The following is a 7,209-nucleotide window of genomic DNA, read 5'->3' on the forward strand; positions in this document are numbered from 1 at the left end:
GGTGAGACGTGGAGAGCGTGAGGGGCTGCAAGGGCTCCAGCCTCCTGGTGGGGCAGAGTGTGGGTGCAGGCTTGGGAGTGTGTGGTCTGGGGTGGGGGCAGTGGGTGAGGTTCAGTGTTGCCCATCCTGTCTCCCCCCACCCCGGTCTCTGTGGGGCATATCCTTGGTGAGTCCTGTGGAAACAGGGATGCTGTGAGGGCTGCGTGGGAGAGGGGGGCTGACAGGCTCTGGGTTCCTGCTACCCTCTCCCCACGGCCTGTTTGGACCCTTACCTTGGAAGTCTGTTCTCAGAGGAACCCCTGCTGGCCCTCGGGTTGGGGAACATTTCGTGGGCTCAGCTTTGCCATGAGGCCCCGCGTCCAGGGTCAGAGGTGGGAACTGGTCAGACTTCCAAGTAAACCCTCAGCACTGGTCACGGCCTCCCATCTCTGCTCCATTGGCCTCCCCAGGCCATTTAGCGTGGAGGACTCGGGCCCCACCCTGTCCTGACTTGGTTTAGTTGCCCACGTGCCCTCCTGATGGTCTCTGAGGGCATCTGGACAGATGTGGGGGATGCGAGGGAGGGACCCCTCCCTGCGGCGAGGCCTGTGGCCGGCGTCCACTGTTTTCACGGGGGGCTGGGCTCTGGCTGCAGCAGGACCGGGAACCCGGGGCGTCTGGCAGGCATGTGGCCTGAGGGGTCTGTTCTCTGGGGTCTGCCTTGGCAACAAGACGCGGACCTGGCTGCGTTCCAGCCCGCCCTTCTCTGGCTTCCCGAGGTGGCCTGTGGTGGCCGGACGTGGCGGAGAAGCCAGCCACTGGTCCCTTGTCCCTCGTCATCCCGCTGCTGAGCTCCCAGGTCCTGATGCAGTGTCTGCTGGGCCTGGCCCCCTGCAGGCCCTGGTGCTGCGTCCAGGCAGAGCCCGTCCCTGTGCAGGTGGGGGTGGACTTGTGGGGTGGCCAGGCCCTGTGCGAGGCTGCTGCAGGGAGGGGTCGGGTCTGGGAAGAGCGGGGAGGCCTTTCTCAGACGGTCGGTGGAGGGGCTGCGGTGAGGGTGGTGGGGACTGGGCCAGCGGGGCAGGGGCTGAGAGGTGGGCCGGGGCACGTGGGGTGGACTGAGGTGCCCATGGGCCACCTGGGAGGCCAATGGCGACAGAACTGCACCCATAGATTCCGGGTGGCAGTGGGCTGGCCAGCTGAGGCGTGAGTGGGAAGGAGAGTGAGGAGGGTGTGGCCAGCTCCTTGGGGAGGGGCAGCAGGGGGGCAGAGGGGAGGACCTGGGCAGCGGGGTCCAGAGAAGGGGTGTTTCCGGGAGCCGTGCCCATCCCATGGGTGCAGCCTGCCTGTGTCTGGGGCCAGGTCAGATGCCACGTCCTTCCCCCGTCCTCTACCAACAGGAGAGTCCATGGAGTGTCCTAGGAGAAAACCCCAATATGATAACGGCTGGACTGCGATCCGTGCCTGTGCGTTGGACTGGGGTGTGCCCTCCTCCCGACGTGGGCTGTCCTGGCCAGAGAGGCCCGGGGAGCTGGCCCCACCAGGGTCTGAGGTGCCGTCCCGAGCCCACCGGATGAGTCGTGTCTGGACACTGAGGTCCCCAGCGGGCCTCACTGCTCACCGTGGAGCTCCAGCCCCAGCTCTGCGGGACCCTGGGACGTCAGGACCACCGGTCCTGCTCCGAGAAGGCCCCAGCCCCATAACCTCCGGCAGAGAGCTCGGCCGTAGCTTGCTTCAGGTGGGACGGTCAGACTGTGGCCTTGAGGACATTTGTCACCTTGCTCAGACTTTGAGGCAAGCCCTCCCAGGGTGGCTTCAGCAGGTCGGCCACGTCAGGCAGGACCAGGCTCTGTGTGCGTGTACTTCCGTCTTGGAGGGCTGGCGATGTCTCCCTGGGTGGTCCCAAGGGTCCACACAGCACTGTGCTCACATCAGCTCCAGAGCAGCGTCCAAGTGCAGGAAGAAGAGGGCTGAGGCCCTCCTGTTGGTAGGAAAATCTTTCTCTGAAGTCCCCAGCGTGGGTCCCCTCGGGCCCCACGGTCCAGGTCTGGCTCCTGTGATGGCCCCTCTCCTGACAGCTGGCCGTGGGGCCTGGGGGGCTGTGACCTCGTGACCTGTTGGATCTGGGGTTTGACGGCACACCGGGTCCGAGACTCGGGACCTTGTTATGGTGCAGCGGGAGCTCCAGCTGGTCCCTCTGCCCAGGGGCCCATGGGGGAAGGGGAGGGCCCGGCAGATGCGCCGCACACCGCCGATGTGGTCGTCACGGAGGCGTCCGAGGTGGGCCCAGCTCCCCTGCAGACCTCTGACCGGGTCGAAGCCGTACTCATCCCCAGTTCCGGTGCTGAGACTTTCTGCATGATGCCACCACACATCCAAGTCCCCATATGGAGAAATATGCAGGGAAGCCCCAAAGGGCCACTAACTCTCCGGGGTCTGCACCATCATGCTAATCACGCCCCTTCCCAAGTGCTCCCGACAGCAAGACTCGAGCTGCCGCTGAGCCTCTGGGAGGTTCTGGGGTGTCCCTGGCCGGAGCACCGCCCCCTGTGCCCCTGTCCTCCCCGTGGGCCGGGGGCGGGGCAGACCCACCTTCACCTGCCTGTGGGTCACATCACATCGCAGACGCAGGCCAGTCACTCGAAAAGACAAAACACGTGAATTCTGACCCTTCATCTTCCATCCAAAGCACAGTCACACTTTCTGTAGCAAAATGGCCTCATAATAATGGAACACAATTTGGCAAAATCGAACCCGCTCACTGAGGTGCTAAGTCCTCACTCCATCACGTTCGTTCTGTGCGGCCGGGTGCTCGAGCTGCACTCACTGATGGCGCGGGCACCCCTGTCCAGTTCAGGGGTGGGGGAGGCCGGTTGGCTGGTGGCCCCAGGCCGAGGGGGGAGGGACAGAGCAGCCACGCCTGGAAAGGTAACTGCGTGGAACCAGCGAGACTAAGAAGAAACAGCCCGAGGGGTCCAGCCTGGGGTGGGGGCTCTGGTGCGGCAAGAGCCGCGTTCAGAAGGATCCCTCCCGGGAGTGGCTGCAGGGAGCGCCGTGCGGGCGCCGAGAGCGGAGGGGCAGGGGCTCCAGAGGTGGGTGGTCAGTCAGCGTCCTGCAGGGAAACCGCCCCTGGGACAGATGGACACACAGAGGTGTGAGGAGAAGTCCCCCCGTCTGAGTCTCCAGGTGGGGCCCAGGGGAGCCCGTGGTGCAGCTCAGTCCAAGCCCGGAGGTCTGGGGACCGGAGCACCAGTGTCTGCCTCCGCTCTGGCACGGAGTCCTCCCTTCCCGGAGCCTTCTCATCCTTCCGGGCGCTGGGGAGGGCCGCCTGCCTCACTTGTCCACTGACGTGGGGCCCATCCCTTCCGGAGACGCCCGTGCAGACACTCTGAAGTGACGTCTGATACGCCGTCCTCACATGCCGTGGCCCTGACACGTACGAGGAAGCTGCACAGGTGCGGAGGGAGGGCCGTGGGGTTGGCAGCCCACGCGCAGGAGGCACAGCAGAGGGCGGACTGGGTGCTGGAGGGAGGTCGGCTGGGGTGGTGCCCTCTGGGCTGCGAGCCGGGCATTGCCATGGATGCCCCGGGGTCGCCCCTGTGTTTCTCTTCAGCCCAGTGGTCAGTGTGGGACCGACTGCCTCCTCTCTGATGCTCGCGGCTCGGTCTGTCAGTCGCTGGGGAAGGCGCTAGCCTCCCACTGACCGTGGCCTCATCTGTGTCCCCGGGATGATGGCCGCTCGGTGACATGGACATTCACGCCCCCCTTGCGTGCGAGTCTGGCAGGCCGTCCAGGCTGGGTGTCCAGCCCAGCCTGTCAAGGACACGCTCCTCTGTGTGAGGCCTGCTCCCACGGTTCACCTTCAGTGGGACGCTGGTGGGATGTCTGCATGGCTCTCGCCCCGCCATCCTGATCCTGGACACGTGGGCGCATCGAGCTGCGGGGCGCCCAGGTGTCCAGGTGACATTCTGCTTCTGTGTGTGTGTGTGGGGGGCGCTTATGGGTCTCCAAGAGAGCAGCGCCTCGGAATTTGACTAGTTTTTAGTTTTTTTCCCTCCAAAACCTTTGCCCTCATTTGCGTTCTCGGCGGGAGAGTCTGGGGGCTCCAGAAGCTCTGTCCCCCTCACTCGGCCTTGAGGGTTCCCGAGGATGAGCATCTTCTGCCCCTGCAGACATCCCCCCACGAGACTTGATAATAACCACGTGGGGCGAGCCTCATTCCTCCCGAGGCCAGGAGCTTCCTTCCCTACAGACAGAATCCATACGCATCCTCGTGAGCCGGGTTTGGTTCCAGTTGCTTCGGCTTCGTGGAAAGGCTCTCGTGCTCTGTGTCCTTCTGTGACTCATCTCTTTGGTCTGCATTTTACGAAGGTGCACCCCTGTTGCCTTGGATCTGGGTTAATTCCACGGTGTGCACATTCCCCTCTCACGCGCTCTGTCCCCGTGGCCGGGCCATGGTTCTGCCCGGGGTTTTGCCGGCGTGAGCAGCGCTGGGCACTGCACCGGTGCGCGGCCCTCCTACCGGGCGGGCTTTCTTGGCTGCACCCATTCAGCGGTCGACCAGGCCGGGCGCAGGCAAGGGGATGTTACCCGTCACGAGGCGATGCCGCGTGGTTTCCAAGAGCGCTGCGTCTTCGTGGGGAATTTGTCTGCCACGTTCTTGATGCGCCAACTGCGTGCGGCTCTGCTTCTCTCCGCTGTGGGGCCCGGCGCAGTGACGTCTCTGCGCCGGGAATCGAGAGCGCGAGTGATGCACACATTCAAGCCTTTACGCTCCACTGGGAGTCTCAAAAAACAAACTTTCAACCTTTTATTACATCGAAAAGGAATATCATGTGTGAAACGATAAACGCATCGAGTGACGGACAGAGCGTAAGTCCGCACACGGGAACACTTGCTTCCGCCAAGCCTCGGCAGGGAGCCCACAGTCTCTCCCTGGAATTTGCTGCCGCCAGATTTTACCCAGGAAGGTCGCACTGGACAGTCCCTGAGGCCGTGAAAGAAAGCCCACGGTGACGGGAGCCTCGACTCGGCGAGACGGGGTGCAAGCGAACACTGGCCGCGGATCAAGTCCTCAGTGTACCATCGATGAGGAAGAGAACCGTTACTGTTTTAATGAATGCGGCTGACAACGGAGGGCGTGGGGAGTGGTGTGAGGGCAGTGTGCAGAGAGCGGAGACGCCCCGGGTTTGTGAGCCGCACACGGGCCTGTGTGTTCCCCAGACCAGGTACGACGCACCTGAGGGCCTGCCCCTGGTCGTTGCTGGGCGGTGAGGTGGTGCTGATTGTCCCTCCCTGGGAGGTGAGGCTCTGGGCCCGGGAGAGACAGGTCTTAGGCAGGTGGGTGGTCAGCGCCATGCAAGGGAGAGAAGGGGCAGCCTCCCTACCAGGGGATGCTTTGTTGGGGCTTGACCAGGGGCAGGTTTGGCTGGGGGACGGGGCAGGGGGGACCTTTTCCTGCCCACAAAGCTCACCTGCCCAGAGCCCCAGCCTGCGGGCAGAGCGTGCAATGGCGAGGGCTGGCCACAAGGGGGCTCCCGAGCCTCATCCCAGCCGTGTGGACCTGGGGGTCACAGTGCACCTGTCAGTGAGACCTTGATTCTGGTCTGGTAGAGCTGGGGGATGGTCGACGGACCCCCGTCGGCCGCCCTGTTGCAGCGAGGACCTGGCCAATGGGCTGAGGACAGAGGAGGCGTGTGTGTCACATCTGGGCTGATGTGTAAGCCGTCCGCCGAATTGTAGTGACTGCAAAGCTGCGAGTTTGGGGGTCCACTGAGGAAGGGTGACCTCCTCATCCTGGGTCCCCGAGTGGCCGTGTGGGGCTGATCCTGCAGACCCACGCCAGACATGGAGTGAGCGCAAGAATACACCTTTGTTGCTTCTGCCTCTGTGTGCACAGTGTGTCTGTGTGTAACCGTGTGAGTTGTGTGTCTGTGGACCGTGTGAGCCCGTGTGTGTCTGTGGACTGTGGGTAACCGTGTGAGCCCGTGTGTGTCTGTGGACCGTGTGTAACCGTGGGAGCCCGTGTGTGTCTGTGGACCGTGTGTAACCGTGGGAGCCTGTGTGGCTTGTCTGCCTGACTGGTGGTCCTCATCATAGATCAAGCGCCTGAGCTCAGTTGCACATGAACCTGACGCTTGTCACCCCGGACCCAGAACCCTGGCCCTGGACGTGGAGCAGTCAGCCTGTGGTGTCCGTGGCAGCGTCTCAGCCGTCCGTGCAGAGCGGGGTCACACACCCACGCCTAGCCGAGGGGCGCTGTGTGTGCCAGGTGGAGATGTTCTGTGTAAGCACACATGAGGTTTGGGGCATGTGCTGAACCGCCCACTGGACACAGTTTCTGACCGGTGGTGGGCTTCGGGGCCAGCTGATGGTGGCAGTCCTTTCAGTCCCCTGGGTCATTGTGTTGGACAGACTTAGCTGATCTAGGGCTGGTCTTTCCTAGTACAATTCATGTGATGAGTAACCAGCACGAGTGCAACACGGTGACCGCAGTAACGTGCACACACAGAGTTCAGGGCGTGGTTGGGAGTGAGCAACGCAGAGTGTGGTCAGTGCACCGTGGCCCCTGGCCTCCCCGCAGGCCCGCCCGCCACGTGACCGCCCCTCCTGGGCGTGTCCAGGGCTCAGTCCCGCGCTTGGCCGCGGGTCCCGGGCGTGGCTCCTCCGGGTCCTCTGTCTGCCGGGTCTTCGGGGCCTCCTCCGGGGCCATCTTCTGGTTCGGGCACGCCGCTGGTCGTGTGAAGCGTCCGCTTTTGTCCGGTTCGCGTAGGCGGCTCTGCGGGCTGTGGGCAGCGGCAGCAGACGCCCCCTGCCCTGTCCTGCAGGTCTGGGGCACGTGCAGTGGCACAGGATGGCCACCGGGGGGCGCCCGAACCCCACGGTGTGGCCGCTGTGGCCGGACAGTTGGGCATGGACCATGGCTGAGCAGGTGGGCCTGCCAGTGTGACCCGGGCGGAATGAGCCCTGGCTGCCCCCAGCCTGAGCCTGACCCCGCGCGGTCTGTGCCCAGAGCCCGATGTTGGGCCAGGGTCTTCCGTTTGGCCTGTCCTGGCCCTCTGAGCTCCTGGGACACCCGGAGGTGTGAGACCATGGGCTGTATTACGGCAGGTGTCCCCTGGGGCTGAGCCCCGATGCCCCCTGCCCCCTATCCATGCCCCCTGCGCCCAGGTCTATACCCTTTGCTCCCTGGTCTATGCCCCCTGCCTCCTGGTATATGCTCCCAGCTCCCTG

Source organism: Phoca vitulina, unplaced genomic scaffold (genome assembly GCF_004348235.1).
Source record: "Phoca vitulina isolate PV1807 unplaced genomic scaffold, GSC_HSeal_1.0 scaffold7, whole genome shotgun sequence".
Classification (NCBI taxonomy): Eukaryota; Metazoa; Chordata; class Mammalia; order Carnivora; family Phocidae; genus Phoca; species Phoca vitulina.